The following is a 20,130-nucleotide window of genomic DNA, read 5'->3' as shown; positions in this document are numbered from 1 at the left end:
AAATGATACCAAGAATATGAAACAAATTAGATAATAGAAGTAAATTAGAAACTGTGTTCTCTATCTTAATCATGAAAGAATATTTTTGGGTTTCATGTCCCTTTAATAGTAACACGTCTAGAAGTTTTATGCTTCCTCCAATCATTGTGTGCCCCCTTTGGCGTCCAGCTTGTGGGGCACACAACATTTGGTGAAAGCTGGATTCGTCATCGATATGCTAAATACAGAAGGAAATGTAGGTGGAGATCCAGTGGTCTGTTTACCGTAACAAAATGGTAAGTATTTAAAAAAAGAAGCGTCTTTGTAAAGTTTAATGAATTAAAGTGACCATATTTTTAAGATTATTTTTAAATATTGGGCAGTAATTCATTACACTTTACAATCACTTTAAATGTAAAACACATATATTGTTTTGAAAATGTAATAAATATTTAAAAAGGATGGATTTTAAAGTGAATGTCAACTTTCATGAATCAGTGCCGTTTTTTTTTAAAAAAAAAAAAACTATTAAAAACAGGGGCACTTTCATTCATGAAAGTTTACATTGCATCGGATTTTACAAATACCTTCTTCTCCTGAAACACCAGATTGTCGATGGCCCCGCCTGCTTTTTCCTGCTGTACTAACACAGCAATGACGAAACCGGCTTCCTCCAATCACGGCGTGGCCTCACCAGATGACCGCTCCTGGGGGGAAGCCGTGATTGGAGAGAGACGATTTCGTCATTGCTGACGAAGTACAGAGGAGCTGCAGGCGTGGGATCGGCGATCCAGTGTTTCAGGAGAAGAAGGTAAGTATTTGTAAAATCCGGTGCAATGTAAACTTTCATGAATGAAAGTGCCCCTGTTTTTAATATTTTTTTTAAAAACCGGGCACTGATTAATGAAAGTTGACATTTACTTTAAATAAAGATAACTTCCAACTGTATACTTTTTTTTTTAAATAAACACATATTTCATCCTTTTTTATTTATTTTAACATTTTGGGATTAAAATGATTTTTTTTTAAATGTCTCATTTCCAATTAAAAAAGTATAATCTGGTGTTTAAATCTTACACCAGTGCAACTGTGTTAGTGAATGTCTTGTAATCCCACTGTCAAATTACACAATTACCATTCTCACCACTAATTTATTCTTACCCTTTTAATAATGTGCTGTAGGAATTCTCAAAATGTTACACTCTTGTGAACCAGACACTGACAGGAGTGGTGATTATCGGCTTAGTCAATATTAACAGCTGTCAAATTTTCACTTTCACCATATTATCTTGTTGCTTTATATTCTGCAGGGATATCTATTGTCTTTATTTTTTGCATTATATTTTTTACCTACATACAATAGCAATGTTTTATATTGTTATAGTAGATTATGATGTTTTATTCCAAGACCTCAGAAGTCTCATCTGTAAAGAACCTTTAAACTGTTGGGCGCAAAGACAATAATATGGTTACTAATAAACATGCAATTGTTTTTCTCCATATGCCTGCGTATGTATATACACATATTAACACATATACATATATATATTTAAAAATGCTGGCATCGCTGCACTACTTACTCCCTTCGCTGCGCGAGGTTCTGATTCCGTCTCTGACGGCATTAGAACAAGGCTCCTATAGGAGCCTATGGAAGTGCCCTCTTATGAGCACAATGCTTCCTAGCAATGTAAACGCGAGCTTGCGTTTGCATTGTGATTTACTTGTAATACCAGCGCACATTATCGTGCGCTGGTATTACAAAGTGTAGTGCTAATATTGCTTGCACACAAGCAATATTTAGCGATCCAGTTGTAATCTAGCCTTCAGTGTCTATAAAACAATGGGAGCTGCCATGTTGTAACGTAGATTACCTTCTCTGCAGTGGCCAATAGAGTGTGCTAGAGTGTGCAGCCAATGGCTGTGGGGAATACTGTATAATAGTGTTCTGCACTTCCATTTCTAACAGGAACTGAAAAGCTCACTATTTTAGAATAAAATTACAGGAAAGGGGACAAAATAAGTAATGAAAGTATATTGCAGTATATATATATATATATATATATATATATATATATATATATATATATATATATATAAGATTTATCATTTTATCTTACTATCTCAAAGTGTTTAATGTCCCTTTAAGAATAGAAATAGGGGGACGGAGCTAGCCTTGGAGCTGGACGGTAGCACGCTATAGCAGCTCTGTCTATAATATACTTTTAAACAGCTCTACGATCGTTGAGGTTCAGCCGTTTCAAAGTTACTAGCTGCCTATTTGATGGGGCTCCACTACTTTACGGCAGGATAAAGAAAAACCTCCGGGAGTTCATAAATCCGCTATACCATCATAACATCCATTGCTGTGATCTCCGGGGAGCGGCCATCTTCCCATTCACTTGGCACCCACATAGTGGCTAGAAGCAGGGGAGCACTGCTACTACACAGAGATAAGTATGATCGCACCTTGTGCAGACTATGGACAGACCTACAGCTGCCTCCACAATAGAGGAATGAGAGTCTGCAGCCGCATAATACAGGATTAACCCTCTTATAACATCAGCGTCAACACTGTGGCCTATGACTCCATACCGTCAGATTAGGGTAAGCCTCTTAATACACCCCTATACACAGAACAGAGCGCTATATACGCCACATAGGCTTAATTTACTGGGCCCGTACATTAGTGTAGTATAGTCACCAATGACTGCAACCACTTGACTACGAATTTGAACCCAGCAAATTTACTGATTTATCTCCTACCGGAAGAAGTTAAAATGGTGATAGCCATGTGGGAAGAGGACATTTTAAATGTGATTGAAGAACACTTTCTCGAACTGGAACGAGTGTTTGTGGTAACCAATGGGAAAATATCAGCTAGCGGTTCACCTGCACTTCAAGTAGGGATGCAGCAAACTAGAACTAGTGGAGAAATTGGAGCTGACACCCTTAACTAGGTTCAACAGACCTTGTCCCCATCTTTCTGATCACAAGAGCAATATTCACATGCACACCGAATCCTCATTTACTAAGGGAGAAAGCCCTTCAAACACATCTGTGATAGGCCAGGAACTCTCTTGGTTGGAGTACTCTACCTTTTGTGCCAACTTATCTACACGTTGTCCCCCAGACCTACACCAGTGCCAGATACTATCCCTGCACAAAGGGGTGAGGATTTTGGAACAGTCTCTTCAGCTCTATCTAGACTACAAAGAGTCTATTCCTTTAGCCCTGCTTAGAGAGCCATTTTTGCCAGTCCCTGTACTTACCAACTCTCCCTACTTGTCAGCCACAATCTATACGTACTGGAGCTCCAGAGAGCAGGAGTTGGCTAATTACGTTATTCCAGGACACTGGAAAGTTTGCAGCATACCCACAAACTGACAGAATTTCTGATCTGGGCTCACTAGAAAGTTTATTGTTTATTTAAAATAGGAAAATATTTCAGATCAGTATTTACATAATGTTTATTATTATGTAGTTAATTGGTGAAAAAAGGTTTTATTCCTCTATTTTTTTAAACGTACTTCTCTCCTATATGATTTTATGGTTATTGATATACACTAGGTTCATATACACTTTATTTTTTATAATATGGTGGTTGACTTAATTCTTATAATAGTTCTACATTCTTATATTGATATGTCTATGTAGTGAGGGTTGATAATCTAGAATACAGATTTAAACCAGTTTGCACCCTACTGTTAAGTTTTCAATAACATCACAGTATATTATTCGAACCTACCTATAACAACATCTCTCTCCCGGGGCCATCTCTTAGATATAATCCTATTGAGATATATGATGCTACCCTTATATAAAATGTTTATGCTAGAACAGGGCTCAAAATTTCAGGTCCTAACCTACTAGCCAGGCCAAAAATCTTACTTGCCACTTTTGATCCCGCCCATTTCACGCCCACTGCATACACACGCCATGCCCACTACTCCACCCCTCTTTGCATATGTTTAGCCATTGCAAAGCACCTTCTTCTGCAGTAACTTTTATTTTTGTTTTATTTAATACTTTAACAAATAATTACATACACTCATATTTATATAAACACATACACACCTATTTACATAGACAAACACATATACATACACACATACATATTTACACGTCCATACATACACACTTGTTTACATACACACATACTTACACATACATATTTTCACATACATATTTAGGCATACACACACCTATTTACATACACACATACATATACATCTATTTACATACACACATACATATTTACATACACACACATAGGCCCATATTTATCAAGGTCTGGCGGACCTGATCCGACACTGCGGATCAGGTCAGCCAGACCTCGCTGAATACGGCGAGCAATCACAAGAGCTGCTGGTGCAAACTCCGCCCCCTGCAGACTCGCGGCCAATGGGCCGCCAGCAGGGGGTTGTCAATAAACTGGATCGTACTCGATCGGGTTGTATTGTGGAGATGTCTGTCCGCCTGCTCAGAGCAGGCAGACAGGTTATGGAACAGCGTTCTTTAGACCGCTGCTTCATAACTGCTGTTTCTGGCGAGTCTGCAGGCTCGCCAGAAACACAGGGCATCAAGCTCCTTACGGAGCTTCTTAAATAGAGCCCATAGTATCACACACACCAGGTAAGTATATCACACTGACAAATAGTATCAGACCCACCAGGTAAGTATATCACACTGACACATGGTATCACACACACCAGGTAAGTATATCACACTGACAAATAGTATCAGACCCACCAGGTAAGTATATCACACTGACACATGGTATCACACACACCAGGTAAGTATATCACACTGACACATGGTATCACACACACCAGGTAAGTATATCACACTGACACATGGTATCACACACACCAGGTAAGTATATCACACTGACACATGGTATCACACACACCAGGTAAGTATATCACACTGACAAATAGTATCACACACACCAGGTAAGTATATCACACTGACACATGGTATCACACACACCAGGTAAGTATATCACACTGACACATGGTATCACACACACCAGGTAAGTATATCACACTGACACATGGTATCACACACACCAGGTAAGTATATCACACTGACACATGGTATCACACACACCAGGTAAGTATATCACACTGACACATGGTATCACACACACCAGGTAAGTATATCACACTGACACATGGTATCACAAACACCAGGTAAGTATATCACACTGACACATGGTATCACACACACCAGGTAAGTATATCACACTGACACATGGTATCACACACACCAGGTAAGTATATCACACTGACACATGGTATCACACACACCAGGTAAGTATATCACACTGACACATGGTATCACACACACCAGGTAAGTATATCACACTGACACATGGTATCACACACACCAGGTAAGTATATCACACTGACACATGGTATCACAAACACCAGGTAAGTATATCACACTGACACATGGTATCACACACACCAGGTAAGTATATCACACTGACACATGGGGGCCCATTTATCAAGCTCCGTAAGGAGCCTGTGGGCCCGTGTTTCTGGTGAGTCTTCAGACTCACCAGAAACAGCAGTTATGAAGCACCGGTCACAAAGACCACTGCTCCATAACCCTGTCCGCCTGCTCTGAGCAGGCGGACAGAAATCGCCGGAATTTAACCCAATCGAGTACAATCGGGTTGATTGACACCCCCTGCAGGGGGCGGCGTTGCACCAGCAGCTCTTGTGAGCTGCTGGTGCAATGCTGAATACGGAGAGCGTATTGCTCTTCGTATTCAGCGAGGTCTTGAAGGCCTGATCCGCACTGTCGGATCAGGTCCGCAAGACCTTTAGTAAATAGGCCTCATGGTATCACAAACATCAGGTAAGTATATCACACTGACACATGGTATCACAAACACCAGGTAAGTATATCACACTGACACTCAGTGGCGGCTGGTGACTTTTGAAGCTGGGCGAGCACTAGCCCCGCCCCTCAGATGGTTCCACCCATTTTAATGTGTGTGTGTGTGTATATATATATATATATATATATATATATATATATATATATATATATATGCATATACACATACACACACAATGCTATATATATTGCCTTCTTATCTATATCGCGCCCTCCATACAACACACAAATTACAGATTAAAAATGTAGTAACATAAATGATTGGTGATAATGGGATTTGTGTTATTGAAAAATGTATTATAGGTTGTCATCCATTTTTTTGACTGAGTTAATAACTTTTTGGTTTTTAAAATAAATGAGTTTACACAGAATACAACTTTCCTAAAGCATAAATATCCAGCATATTAAATTGAAAAACTATAAATTCCCTACATTCATTGCAGAGGCGTAACTAGAAACCACAGGGCCCAGGTACAAGAATCCAAGCAGCCCCCCCCCAAAAAAAATCTGAATTTAATACATTTTTTTAAAAAACATTTAACACAGGGGGAAAAAAACAAAAACATTTCTGTGTGTGCATTACACACACACACACATATATATATAGCTGAATGTGCTGTATATACACACACACACACACACACATATATATATAGCTGAATGTGCTGTATACACACACACACACATATATATATAGCTGAATGTGCTGTATACACACACACACACATATATATATAGCTGAATGTGCTGTATACACACACACACACATATATATATATATAGCTGAATGTGCTGTATACACACACACACACATATATATATATATATATATATATATATATATATATATATATATATATATATATATATATATATATATATATATATATATATATATATATATACACTGTGTGCAGAATTATTAGGCAAATGAGTATTTTGACCACATCATCCTCTTTATGCATGTTGTCTTACTCCAAGCTGTATAGGCTCGAAAGCCTGCTACCAATTAAGCATATTAGGTGATGTGCATCTCTGTAATGAGAAGGGGTGTGGTCTAATGACATCAACACCCTATATCAGGTGTGCATAATTATTAGGCAACTTCCTTTCCTTTGGCAAAATGGGTCAAAAGAAGAATGTTACAAACTGCTGTTTGTAACTGGCCCTTTAAATGAAAAATTGCCCTGCTTCCCTGGATTTTGGAGAAGCCTATTTGCCAGCCTCCTTCCTCATGACTATGGCCCCTGGAAGATTGTGCCCCTGAGAGTATATTGACTTTTGTTGGGTGTGTGTGGCCCTTTGGGAAACGTCTGGGGACATATTGTGACTCTGGTGAACAATGCCCCCTTTAAGACTATGTCCCCAGACCTGTGAAATGACTTGTCCCTTGCTTTCCCCCACTTGGTTCAGTTTCATTGTGTGCCATTAAGAGTTAAATTTTGTTCAGCTTCAAGAAACCTATTCTACATACAAGTCTGCTGGGATTAGCTCTAATTAGGTTTAGTGATCAACTTTCCCATTGTCTAATCAGACTAGTATTGATAAGGTGGACTGCATTGTTTTATTGTGTGTAATGTTATCTGCTGAAGTAAATGTTGTGGCCTGTCAAAGGGAGTGTCTCTCTATCTAATATCAAATGTGTGATGGGGGATTTTATGCCTCCCCCTGAGAGTGTCCTGTTTGCATGTAACCTGAATAAAAGCAGGCTGTGTGCTCCAGCACATCAGACCTATGTTGACCCTCTAACTTGAAGCTTTGACTCATGTTTGTAGGATACAGCTTATAATCACTACAGGGATTGCTATGCTCTTCATACTCCCTTAGCTACAGGGATTGCTACAGAAGGAAGAGGTTCACCTACTGGAGCCTGGTCGTAGGTCCAGGGCGCAGAGCAGACGGCGAGATACCAGCCCAGCAGCGGTGGTTCATAGAGTCTGCGTTACTGATGGTGGCTACGCAGTGGTTATAGTGTCTACGGTGCTGCTGATCCTTTGGGGAGCGCTAGGAGCATCCTTTTCTACGGTCCAACTTCCAGCCAGCCTGGAGGCAACCGTAACATTTGGCGGCAGCGGTGGGATTGGCGTCCTATCGCAAGGAGCAGCACCACAACAGGACTGGTATCGTAGGAGAGTAATTGAGGGCAACGCTAGCCACTGCGCAGCGTCCCTACCTACAGCAGCATGGAGCTGACAAGATACTGGTCAGAACCATGTGAAGAGCACCTCAACCGGATCCGTCGCTATGAGGGCGCGGATTTCGTTCCAGAGGTAAAGAGGCGGCTAGTCCGATATGGTCCAGACCCTGCGCAGGAGGTAGTCAGTCGCATCATCCGGGAATTGGATACGGAGAACAAAGCGGCACGAGCCTTTGAGCGCCAACTGTGGAGTTTGAGGGTATGGACACCTGGTCTCTCTCCCCAGCCGCAGCATGTTCCACAGGGAGAGGGGAGCAGCGACCTCCCTCCCCAGCGGCAGTATACTGTGCAGAGGGAAGAGACAACCGGTCTCCTTCCCCAACCCCAACCAGAGATACCAGAGGCAGCAGGCCTCATAGACTGGTCCTGGAAGGACCCCCAGCAGGCAGGTGGAGATGGGACCGCAGTCTCTCTACCGGCCCTACAGGGATGCTGGGCAGGCGGCCCAGATCCCCAGCGACAGACCCAGCTACAGGGAGGGGAGAGCATCGACCTCCCTCCCCAGCCGGAGTGTGCCTTCCAGGGAGAGGAGACAACCGGTCTCTCTCCCCAGCCGCAGCATGTTCCACAGGAAGCGGAGAGCATCGACCTCCCTTCCCAACGGCCGCCGGAGTATCAGGAGGAGGAGGTAAGCCAATCTCCCCCTCCCCAGCTAACTCCTAACTTGGGCCCAGGGTTAACAGTGGAGATGTTGGCCCCCACTGACCCCCACGTTCCCTTTGCCACCGGGCAGGACTATGCCCCAATTCCCCCAGCAGAAGAGCTGGCATCAGGACAGAGCGCTGCTGGCCTCTGCCCTACAGACCTTGTCCTTGTTACAGAACTGACCTGCAAACCCCTCACCCCAGCAGAAGCGCTGGCACCAGGGCAGAGTGCCGCTGGCCTCTGCCCCCCAAGTACCATCAGCTATTTGCCCAACTGCGCCAGGAAGGCCGAGGATGCTGCACTTTCATCCTGCAACCTGGAACTTACAGGCCAGTACTACGTATTGTGGGGGGGCTACTTTGCTGCTAGCGATTATTTGTGGGTGGGTTGCGAGACTAACTTGGGCACTGACCGGCAGAAGGTCAGGTGCCTGGTTAGTCTCCCTCCAAAAGGGGAGATATGTTACAAACTGCTGTTTGTAACTGGCCCTTTAAATGAAAAATTGCCCTGCTTCCCTGGATTTTGGAGAAGCCTATTTGCCAGCCTCCTTCCTCATGACTATGGCCCCTGGAAGATTGTGCCCCTGAGAGTATATTGACTTTTGTTGGGTGTGTGTGGCCCTTTGGGAAACGTCTGGGGACATATTGTGACTCTGGTGAACAATGCCCCCTTTAAGACTATGTCCCCAGACCTGTGAAATGACTTGTCCCTGGCTTTCCCCCACTTGGTTCAGTTTCATTGTGTGCCATTAAGAGTTAAATTTTGTTCAGCTTCAAGAAACCTATTCTACATACAAGTCTGCTGGGATTAGCTCTAATTAAGTTTAGTGATCAACTTTCCCATTGTCTAATCAGACTAGTATTGATAAGGTGGACTGCATTGTTTTATTGTGTGTAATGTTATCTGCTGAAGTAAATGTTGTGGCCTGTCAAAGGGAGTGTCTCTCTATCTAATATCAAATGTGTGATGGGGGATTTTATGCCTCCCCCTGAGAGTGTCCTGTTTGCATGTAACCTGAATAAAAGCAGGCTGTGTGCTCCAGCACATCAGACCTATGTTGACCCTCTAACTTGAAGCTTTGACTCATGTTTGTAGGATACAGCTTATAATCACTACAGGGATTGCTATGCTCTTCATACTCCCTTAGCTACAGGGATTGGTACAGAAGGAAGAGGTTCACCTACTGGAGCCTGGTCATAGGTCCAGGGCGCAGAGCAGACGGCGAGATACCAGCCCAGCAGCGGTGGTTCATAGAGTCTGCATTACTTATGGTGGCTACGCAGCAGTTATAGTGTCCACGGTGCTGCTGCTCCTTTGGTGAGCGCTAGGAGCATCCTTTTCTACGGTCCAACTTCCAGCCAGCCTGGAGGCAACCGTAACAAAGAACTTGACAGGCTCAGAAAAGTCAAAAATAGTGAGATATCTTGCAGAGGGATGCAGCACTCTTAAAATTGCAAAGCTTCTGAAGCGTGATCATCGAACAATCAAGCGTTTCATTCAAAATAGTCAACAGGGTCACAAGAAGCGTGTGGAAAAACCAAGGCGCAAAATAACTGCCCATGAACTGAGAAAAGTCAAGCGTGCAGCTGCCAAGATGCCACTTGCCACCAGTTTGGCCATATTTCAGAGCTGCAACATCACTGGAGTGCCCAAAAGCACAAGGTGTGCAATACTCAGAGACATGGCCAAGGTTAGAAAGGCTGAAAGACGACCACCACTGAACAAGACACACAAGCTGAAACGTCAAGACTGGGCCAAAAAATATCTCAAGACTGATTTTTCTAAGGTTTTATAGACTGATGAAATGAGAGTGAGTCTTGATGGGCCAGATGGATGGGCCCGTGGCTGGATTGGTAAAGGGCAGAGAGCTCCAGTCCGACTCAGACGCCAGCAAGGTGGAGGTGGAGTACTGGTTTGGGCTGGTATCATCAAAGATGAGCTTGTGGGGCCTTTTCGGGTTGAGGATGGAGTCAAGCTCAACTCCCAGTCCTACTGCCAGTTTCTGGAAGACACCTTCTTCAAGCAGTGGTACAGGAAGAAGTCTGCATCCTTCAAGAAAAACATGATTTTCATGCAGGACAATGCTCCATCACACGCGTCCAAGTACTCCACAGCGTGGCTGGCAAGAAAGGGTATAAAAGAAGAAAATCTAATGACATGGCCTCCTTGTTCACCTGATCTGAACCCCACTGAGAACCTGTGGTCCATCATCAAATGTGAGATTTACAAGGAGGGAAAACAGTACACCTCTCTGAACAGTGTCTGGGAGGCTGTGGTTGCTGCTGCACGCAATGTTGATGGTGAACAGATCAAAACACTGACAGAATCCATGGATGGCAGGCTTTTGAGTGTCCTTGCAAAGAAAGGTGGCTATATTGTCACTGATTTGTTTTTGTTTTGTTTTTGAATGTCAGAAATGTACATTTGTGAATGTTGAGATGTTATATTGGTTTCACTGGTAAAAATAAATAATTGAAATGGGTATATATTTGTTTTTTGTTAAGTTGCCTAATAATTATGCACAGTAGTCACCTGCACACACAGATATCCCCCTAAAATAGCTATAACTAAAAACAAACTAAAAACTACTTCCAAAACTATTCAGCTTTGATATTAATGAGTTTTTTGGGTTAATTGAGAACATGGTTGTTGTTCAATAATAAAATTAATCCTCAAAAATACAACTTGCCTAATAATTCTGCACTCCCTGTATATATATATATGACTGTGCTGTATATACACATATATATAGCTGACTGTGCCACACAAAAAATATTTAGGTTTCTCTGCCTCTTTAATGAGTGGAACAAATAACCTGGTCTGTTAAATATCAACACAAATGCTGTTTACAGGCCACCATGCACCATCAGCCTCAAAATAAAACCAAAGAACACAAATATCAAGTTTAAACTGCATGACTATTTGCTATTATGAATTACAAACTGAGGACAAAGGGTGGGGGGTGTTGTAAAGTGGACCTAAATAATGGGGAATTATTTATTATAATTTCCATACAGAGAATATGAGGAATTCACTCAAGTCGCTAGGGATACTAATACTTAGGATAATTTAATCAGACAGCAGCAGTTTTTTGTTAATTTTTTTAGATTAATTGAAAAAATAAAAAATAAGACAGGAAACTCTTGAGAAAGCCCACAGAAGACAGAAATGCTCTGACTCTGAGGAATAAAGTCATTTTTTTTGCACAGTCCATCCATCCACACCCACACGTTACATTTTTAAGTTAGTTTATGTTGTTTCCTGACTGACTGAAATTCTGAATCAACAAACTTTAACATAAAGGGCCCTGGCAACAGACAACATTTCTTAAAAATATTGTCGTGCCTGCATGTAACTAGTGACTGTGAGAATAGCTAAGCGTTAGAGACGGGCAGTGTGGTGGAACAGGTGACCGCCGAGTATGCAGCTGGTATGAGATGAGCCTGGCATTTGGACAAACAAACACAGTGACAGCTGGCAGGTTAGACAGACTGAAAAACTTAAGAAAACTAAGAGAGGCATAATCTGCTACAGCCGTGCTGAGTGTCTGACATTCTTTCAGCTAGTCTCTCTGCCTATTGCCTAAGCCTTAAGCCCGCCCCCTGCCTAAGCTTTATGTAAAAAGTACTACTATGATTTTCTACGATAATCTACCGGACTGTCAGACTACGGTTACCGATGTCAGTTGTCACACTAAGTCTGACTGTGCTGCTCTGCTCACCGGCGTGCAGGCTTCTTTTCCTGCTCTCTGCCCTCAAGACAATGTTCCTCCTCCCACACACACAGCTCTTAGTGTGCGAGTGTCATGTGACAGCTGGCTCTCGCACACTAAGAGCTGTGCGGTTAGGAAAGCTATGGGCTGGCCTGTAGGTGGCGCTGAAGGCAATGCAGGCTGAAAGGGGAAAGTGCGATAGATAGAAGTATTAGGCAAAAGACCATTCCACTTTCAGCCTAAATAATTAAAAACAGCAATTTTAAATGTTTTTAGTCAAAACTGCAGTGGAGCCTGTAGGATTTTTTAATTTAAATCAGCAAAAAAGGTTTAAAAATGTAATTACTTTTTTTATTTCTCACTCTTTTTGTTGTTGTTATTGTTCTTCAGGGGTTTGGGTGCTCATCAGGGGTCAGGGGGTTCACACACATAAACACCAATGGGTAAAATAGAAAGACTAACCCCTGTAGTCAGAGACACTAGTGAAGCATTATGTCACACTCACATGAAATCAGTGCAGGCAGTGGTAGGTCAATGTTTTTTATTAAAAAAAAATAATTTTTGAAGCTGGGCCCCCACCCTTGGGGGCTCAGTCGCAATTGCGTCCTCTTCACCCCCTGTAGTTTCACCCCTGTCACACTGACATTTAGTATCACACACACCAGGTAAGTATATCACACTGACACTTAGTATCACAAACCCTAGGTAAGTATATTACACTGACACTTAGTATCACAAACACCAGGTAACATAGTGATTATATCACACTAACATACACACATACATATTCACATGTCCATATATACACATAGTGAGTTAGTGACACAGTCTGTAATCTGCCGGTGAGATGGCTGGCCTGACCCTACCCGCCCCAGTACTTTTTTTTTTGTTTAAGATGGGCCCCCACCCTTGGGGGCTCAGTTGCAATTGCGTGCTCTGCACCCCCTGTAGTTTCGCCCCTGTCACACTGACACTTAGTATCACACACACCAGGTAAGTATATCACACTGACACTTAGTATCACAAACACTAGGTAAGTATATCACACTAACACTTAATATCACAAACACCAGTTAAGGGTGCCACTCTGACTCATACTATCACACACACACTGGGCCAACCAGTATCACACACCATGTACAGGGGGGTTCTTACATTAAGCATGTCATCAATCTGAAGCCCAAGTGCCATTTAGCATGATTACTATTAGCACCAGACACAATGCAGGGAGCAGAAATTGTTTTACACATTTGCTAAGCTCTGTACTGTGTATTACAAGAAAAGATTGTGTAATATACTGACACAGCATGCCAGTATCATTGTGCCCCTCATCACACACAAAAACGGGACAGTTGGCAAGTATGCCATAGCAGTGCTGACAAATAAAGAACATGTAGCCCATATTAAAACTGAGCAAAGCCAGAGTACAGACATTGATAAAAAGGAACTAAATGATCTGCAGATAATTTGAGACTCACTCTTTATGCGCCAGATGTCAGGAGTATACACATCAATCAATCAATCTTCAGAGCCGGTGGGAAGGAGCTCCTCCCCCGTAGAACTCTGTTACTATGATAAAGATCTGCAGCTAGCTGGGCCTGTTAGGGGAGGGATATAAAGTGCCAGACCAGAGATGTAACTAGAAACCACAGGGCCCAGGTGCAAGAATCTAAGAAGGGCCCATCCAACCCCCCACACCCCAGCCCCCCAAAAAGTTAATTTGATACATATCTTTTTTTTTAAACATTTAACACAGAAAAAAAAATGTGAATCAGATTACGTCTGCAAAAGGAGGTACCCTGTGCCCACAGTCTGTGAGATGGTCTGACCCTCTATTACTGTATATAGTGACACTGTTTAACCCACCAGTACTGTATATAGTGAGTCAGTGACACAGTCTGTAATCTGCCGGTGAGATGGCTGGCCTGCCCCTACCTGCCCCAGTACTTTATAAAGTGACCACAGTAGTCTGTCACATAGTCCAGCCCCTCCGTACTGTATATAGTGGTACTGTATAGTGTCACTGTTTACCCCTCCCCCATGCTGTAGTAACAAGGTCTGTAATTTGCTGGTTCCACAAAAATAAACACACAAACATACATGCATAAATACACACACAGTCACATACATACATACACACACACATACATGCATAAATACACACACAGTCACATACATACATACACACACACACACACATACATGCATAAACACACACACAGACACACATACATGCATAAATACACACACAGTCACATACATACATACACACATACATGCATAAATACACACACAGTCACATACATACATACACACACACACACTCATACATACATACACACACACACACACACTCACACACACACATAAACACCAATGGGTAAAAAAGAAAGACTAACCCCTGTAGTCAGAGACACTAGTGAAGCATCATGTCACACTCACATGATATCAGTGCAGGCAGTGGTAGGTCAACGTTTTTTATTGAAAACATTTTTTAAATTTTTTTAAGCTGGGCCCCCACCAATTGCGACCTCTGCACCCCCTGTAGTTTCGTCCCTGTGCCAGACATTTCTTGACTGTAATGGAGGATTCTACAATTTTCAATAGTGCTGAGGGTCACCAGCAGCTACAGGACCATGTTAAAAGCAAAAGCAGCAGGTCCTAGTATACACACAGCAAAAAAAAAAAAAAACATACAACTGTGTTCAGCTGTTTAAAAATGTCTGTGTATGTCTGAGCACTAATGCATAAAAAAATGTCAGTAAAATAACTTAATAAATGTGCCTTTTTAGTTTATTTCTACTGTAATGCTTCAGGGTAAATGTTATATTTGCCTACTGTGTTCCGTTTTCCTATATAGATAGAGCACTTTCATATCCGCCATTTTTGTTTGAAACGGAGGTTGATATAAAAATATTGATTGGATGGTAATATTTGGCTGTATTGAGTGCAGATCTCGCTCAAACATACAACATTCAAACATAATAAAAAAAAAATGTATATTATTAGCTTGTGATGATAGCATTAATTTTATAAATGTATTTTTTCAGGGTACAGATATGTTTCCATTATTTTTTGTTACATAGCCTGAAAAATACACTTAAAAATGAACACTATCATCACAAGCTAATACCAAACATAATATTTTTTGTTTAGGTTTTAATTATTTATGTTTGAGCGAGCTCTGCACTCAAAACAGCCAAATATAACATGGTCGGAATATTATACAGAATGTGATCACTATTTTAACATCAGCCTCCTTTTGAAACAAATATGGCGGATATGAAAGTTCTCTGTCTAGAAGTAGGCTTGGCCGTACGCGTTACGTAGGTAGGACAACGTAACAAGGTAGGGAAATATTACAGAACACGGGCCAGAGCACCGTGACCTGCTGATTGAGCCTCCACCCTCAGAGTCCATGCTTGCTGCTGCCTTGCATAACATTAATCACCTGGCCACAGCACCCTCCATACAGTAGATCAGAACCAGATCGTATCTGATAGTTACTGACTTACTGAGAAGAAGCAAGGATGGAATTTCCCGCTTGACAGTCCCGCATCTTCACTCACACACATACTAGACTGACATTCTTCACCAATTGTGCTGCAATGACTGACCCAGAGACCAAACTGCCACCACCTTACACTGCAGCGGTGCACTAGAAACTGGTGAATGAGCTACATTTGGGAGAAGGGATTTTAGTAAAGGTAGTGACTGTACCATAAATTTCACTCATCAATTGCGAGTGGTGAATGCAATTTTTAAACCTTGTGCTAGACATTACGATTGATTAGCACTAGAATTCAAGTCTAGCACAGGACTCTATTTCCAAGGGTATCCCACTTAACATCTCCTGATGATCCTACTGTAGCCTACAATACATAAATGCCTGTATACATGAACATGTAATAGTTGAATGGGTGTATAATTCTTTTGTAGTTATATCACAAATCAGCGAGAGCTGCTGCCAGCATCCTTACAACAACCTGTCATATATTTGGTGTGTTTTTTTAAACTTTCACAATATAGTAGGCACTGTTCACTACCTAGTATATATATCCTGTTACAAAGTTACATCATTGATACTTCAAAAAGGTTCCCCTTTCATATGATAAATATTGATACAAATGTATGCTAAATGTTGGAGTTGCACACATGGCTATAATTGTTTAATCCCATCTTTATTTAAAAAAATTAAGAAATATTAAGAAGGCAATTTTTTGCAGCATTAGGAAATATGTGAAAAATATGTGAAAAAATATGGGGTCTTATGTGTTTGGAGGTGCGCCAATACCTGTTTTTGGCTTATACTTATTCTAGTCATTTTGGCAGCACTCCCACAATATGTGCATTAAAATATATGTTTTTGTTAGATGTGCTTAACCACCCCCCTGTTGTATTACTTCAAGGGAAAATGACCGGTTTAAAGCACTCCACCCTGTTCAGGTGTGTTCCAGACAATGCTATTTAGCTGTGTATATATAAAGCCAGGGAGCCTCATTCTATGCAGTCTTGATTTGAGGTATAGTATTGCAATGTTGGAATCCTATTTTGGCATATTGGAATTGTATGATTCAGCCCAGTAAGGCTAATTTCATAGTGTTAGGACCAGTCTATTGTGGGACACCTTGTAAGTGGTGATTGGCTGAGCAGAATATGGCCATATTGTGTGACTCCGATACCATCTTTATTTAAAAAAATTTAAGAAATATTAAGAAGGCAAATTTTTGTAGCATTAAGAAATATGTTAAAAAATATGTGAAAAAATATGTGGTCTTATGTGTTTGGAGGTGCGCCAATACCTGTTTTTGGCTTATACTTATTTTAGTCATTTTGGCAGCACTCCCACAATATGTGCATTAAAATATATGTTTTTGTTAGATGTGCTTAACCACCCCCCTGTTGTATTACTTCAAGGGAAACTGACCGGTTTAAAGCACTCCACCCTGTTCAGGTGTGTTCCAGACAATGCTATTTAGCTGTGTATATATAAAGCCAGGGAGCCTCATTCTATGCAGTCTTGATTTGAGGTATAGTATTGCAATGTTGGAATCCTATTTTGGCATATTGGAATTGTATGATTCAGCCCAGTAAGGCTAATTTCATAGTGTTAGGACCAGTCTATTGTGGGACACCTTTTAAGTGGTGATTGGCTGAGCAGAATATGGCCATATTGTGTGACTCCGATACCATCTTTATTTAAAAAAAATTAAGAAATATTAAGAAGGCAAATTTTTGCAGCATTAAGAAATATGTTAAAAAATATGTGAAAAAATATGTGGTCTTATGTGTTTGGAGGTACGCCAATACCTGTTTTTGGCTTATACTTATTTTAGTTATTTTGGCAGCACTCCCACAATATGTGCATTAAAATATATGTTTTTGTTAGATGTGATTAACCACCCCCCCTGAAATTACCCCTAAGAAATATGTGAAAAAATATGTGAAAAAATATGTGGTCTTATGTTATTGGAGGTGCGCCAATATCTGTTTTTGTCTTATACTTATTTTTGTAATTTTGGCAGCACTCCCACAATATGTGCATTAAAATATATGTTTTCCTTCTAAATACTCAGGGTTAAAAGCTTCCTGAAAAGCTGGGGCTTTCTTCCCTCCTCCTCCTGCTCTCTCACCCCTTGGGAGTCCATCTGGGATGGGGGACGCAAGCTTGTCAGGCCTTTATCAATCCACTATAATCTACTAGAGGGCACTTCACCGCCTGCTTTAGCTTTACCTCTGACTAGGTGGGACACTCTCCTACACACCTGCACCCCCCCTGACTCCTGGCAAAAGGCTATTTCACTGACAAAAAAGACCCTGCGTAACAATGTTCAAATCTTATTACAAAGTTATCTCTCATTAGTATCTGGTCCCCCCTCGATTGTCTAAAATGTACTCAGGAACTTCGCCTCTATGCTGGAGAGGCTGTGGCCTACAGGGTAGCATGTTGCATATCTGGTGGGAGTGCCCCAAAATTAGACCCCTCTGGGAGAAAGGACTCTGTACCCTTACTGACTTCGGCATTAGGATGCCTGGTGGCCCGGCCCCTGCCCTCCTCCATCTGGGCCTCCACAACTTGCCCAAGCATCAAAGTCTTCTTGGTGTGTATTTAATGTCATCTATCAAAACCAACATAGCCCGGGCTTGGAAAAGGGAACTCTCCCCTAAATGGGAAGACATCGTAAATACAATGGCTTTTTTGTATAGCATGGAAAAGGCCATATATCTTGACCTTAACAAATCTGATTTGTTTGAAATGGCTTGGGCTGACTGGAAAGACAGGTACAACACCTTATGGTGCCTGTCTGCCACAGCACAGGACACCCTACCCAATATCTAGTGTATTGCCCGCCTACCCTGCCTCAAGGTCTGTACTGCCAGACGCGACAGCTGAGATAAGGCCCCCCCTTCCCCTCCACTTCCCCCAAATATGTACCTTCATTATATGAATTTAGAGGGATTTCCTTAATATTTGCTTGCACTTTATAGGAACTAAGTCTGTATTTCAGTATAAGCCATTTTGGTTCAACAATCCTAAAGTTTTGTAAGTTTAATAAAATTAATTTCATAAACTCATTAATCTTAATTATATGTTAGTTGGATTTATGAAGATCAAACTCTAAAGTATCATTAAGTATATTGCCAATCATTAATGTTACAACTTTGTATAGAGAAGGAACAAAAATGAATGCAAAGGATTCCCAGGGGAATTGCAACAGATGTTGCTTTTTAAGGAAGCACAGCTTGATACAGGAACATAAGCCCTGACGAACACGTATGGTGAAACAATCGTTGGTGATCTCTATTGGTTCCCTGTGTAAACTCCCAAATACAGCACATCCTGCAGAGAGAGATCAACAGGGGTTGAGGAGTCTGAACATACAGGTGCTGGGCAGGAAGTATTAAGGCTTGCTTTCTGCCCGCTCTCAATTTATACTGTGTATATATGCATTAGGATAGGTGCACTTATTGGGTGTTAGTGTACCGTAAGCACTCCGGCTTCCCAGCTGTTTGGATTGGCATTCCTCTGTCAGACCTACAGTGTAAGGGGAAGAGCTTCACCTAAAAGTGCAGTCTACTGCTCACGGGCATTGAGCGAGGTGGTTTCTTAACCTGTAATCACCTGGCAAATAAAATTTGCAGCACGCTGTCTCCCGTAACCCACTCTCCAACAAGCCACTAGCCCGACAAGCTGCTGCTGCCGTGCTCTCACTGGAATATACATTCAATTGGAATTGTATTCATTGACCACAGCCGGTATTTCCTTCATCATGGCCCATAAGTATAGTTTTGATACAGGACATTTTTAGTGTAACTATCAGGATGGCCATATTTAAAGGGACATGAAACCCAGATTTTTTCTTTCATGATTTAGAAAGAACATGCAATTTTAAACAACTTTCTAACGGCTAGATTACGAGTTTTGCGGTATGAGTGAAAAATGATTCTTGCAGGTTTAAGGGCACCGCACACTTTTTTGGCCGTAACGCAACTAGTGAAATATTAGTAACCCCTAATCTGCCACCCCTAACATCGCCGCCACCTACCTACATTTATTAACACCTAATCTGCCGCCCCCAACATCGCCGCCACTTTACTTAATTTATTAACCCCTAAACCTAACTTTAAGTCTAACCCTAACCTGAACACCCACTAACTTTAATGTAATTAAAATAAATCTAAATATAAC

This window comes from Bombina bombina, chromosome 7 (genome assembly GCF_027579735.1).
Source record: "Bombina bombina isolate aBomBom1 chromosome 7, aBomBom1.pri, whole genome shotgun sequence".
In the NCBI taxonomy this organism is placed as follows: Eukaryota; Metazoa; Chordata; class Amphibia; order Anura; family Bombinatoridae; genus Bombina; species Bombina bombina.
The sequence above is the reverse complement of the archived record's forward strand: the minus strand, read 5'-3'. Positions refer to the sequence as shown.